Below are 2,283 nucleotides of genomic sequence, written 5' to 3' on the forward strand. Positions count from 1 at the left end.
GATCAAGTTGGCTCAATCTCGAGTTTCATGGAAAATATTTTCCAGAAAATGTGTCTCGCACGTGCAGAATGCATCATCTCCGCAACGACATCCATTCTCAATTCTCCTCGGAAGGGTGTGTGTGTAAAAGGGGGGGGGGCATAACCTCATTAGGTTCGTTAGCCAATTCATGCTAATAGATAACTTAGCTGGAGTTCAAAAAAATAAACTGAAAGGAAAGAAAAGAGGACGACCAAATGTGCGACATTAAACTGACGCGGGATGCACGCCCACACCAGCTATTTTTGGGGGCGATGCATTCTCCTCCGATTCTACTTTACAACTTGATACATGATGTACATATATTGCACATTTCGTTCCAACGGGGAAATTGGAGAAAAAGTTTTGGACAGTTTCACGATCATGTGTGTGCATGCCCGAAATACAAAAAGAGATGAACGCGAATAGTTACATCATGTCGCTTTTGTAGAACATTTTGTGTCCAATTGACGTGTCCAAAGAAGGAATCTGAATGTCTTAGTATCCGGACTGGTCTTCTTTTGGCTGCCAGAGTTTCACTTTCAATGGCGAATTGCGGCAAAACTTGGTCAAGACTTCAGAATGAGCGAGCGCTTTCATGATTGCAGCTTTCGAAGTAGAGCAAAATTGTCGGAATTGGCAAGTCGTTCAGGTATGCAGATGTTTTATGTAGATCTCGACAGTGGGAGCTCGTCATTTGCATTTGATTTCTGTGGTCCCTTTTTCCCCTTTTGCATGATGTCGCTTTTCCAATCAGCCAATATTCGAATGCAATCAAGCATACTTGATTGCGAACAGATTTCCTTGAATTCATCCACTGAACACTCGTATGAACTTGCGTGTGCCTCGTGCAACACAAAGTTATCAATTGAAGAGGTTGAACTGTTACTGAAATGAGTATATTCGTGGGATGCAATATTCTCATAACGAGAATTGACTTCCAAAAAGAGGAAACTATCTCCTCTAAAAAGTAAGTCTGAACTCAGCTACTGGTGTCTACTGTCTACCCCAAGACACCTGCTCGGATTTGTTCACCATGAACGCTGTTCTATGCAAAAGAATTTGCCACCCAGATTCATACTAAAGCTAGTTGTGCAATCCTCACGATTTGAGCAATGTTTCCACTGTCTTCCACTTGAAGACAAGAGAGGTTTCTTGCACTTGGTACGACTCCAACTATCAAAGAATGAGGAACATACAGATGCACAGAGAGATTGCACTTGCTTTGATCCCATGTTGCTCGAGGTAAAAAATTTCAGGCCTCCTTCAAATGTGAGCCAGGCATAATAAGTTTTTGGCATAATTGCATTAACTTTCGTTCAAGAGCTTCGCCAACTGGTAGCAAGAAGAAGATTATTGAGGAAGCTGAAGAACAAATTGCCCACCGAGTTTCTCTCTCGTTGTGCAGACACTTTGGCAAATGATGAAATCCTCCCTTGACGAATCGGATTGAAATCAACAATGTTGGCTGCATTTCACAAATAAGCACTCATCCGTACCTCTTTTTCTCTGTGGATGAGTCGGTGAACGAGTTGGTGAGCGATTAGTAACAAATCCCAATGCTCCTCATGGATTGGCCACCACGATGACAGTCGGATCACTTGGATTCACAACTCCATGTTCTGGGTAAAATTGCTCAGTGTTTTCGAGTTCAACACACTTTGAGAGCGGAGTCAGCGCAATGTCAATAGAGAAATGGAGTCTGACTCCCTATCCATGTATCTATCACCCGCCACCAGTTGGGCAATGGTGTGTGAGAGAGTTAAGCACCGTTGACAACGGAAAGGGCGTAGTTTCGTACACTCGTTGACTGACTTTGAAGCCATCCAACGACTCATCCAGGTCACTTCCGTCTCCGAAAGAAAGGATCTCGAATCCGGTCCTTCAAAGTCCCCAATGACACCCACACATATACTCAGGTTTTTATGGTCAAACGCGACCCGGTTGGCACCGCAACACTAAAATTCACAAGTTGAACGGAATGTCAGTTTCAGGCACCCCCCTTCCCTCAAATGCGACAGATGATATGTCTCACTGGCACAGTGAACTCATACTTGGAGATCTGCTCACGGCGAGATCCTCCCAACAACTACCTCGCCAACCTGTTCAACATCAGTCAACAAAGCTAGTTGATCCATCCGGCGACCCGTCTTCAATTCAGGCGGTAAAGACGATCCGAGAGCGAGAGCGAGAGTGGAGATGATGTTCTGCTCTCGAGCGATCATCACCATGCTCGTTGGAAGACACTCGACAGCAGAACTGCAG

Source organism: Tigriopus californicus, chromosome 1, assembly GCF_007210705.1.
Source record: "Tigriopus californicus strain San Diego chromosome 1, Tcal_SD_v2.1, whole genome shotgun sequence".
NCBI lineage: Eukaryota > Metazoa > Arthropoda > Copepoda > Harpacticoida > Harpacticidae > Tigriopus > Tigriopus californicus.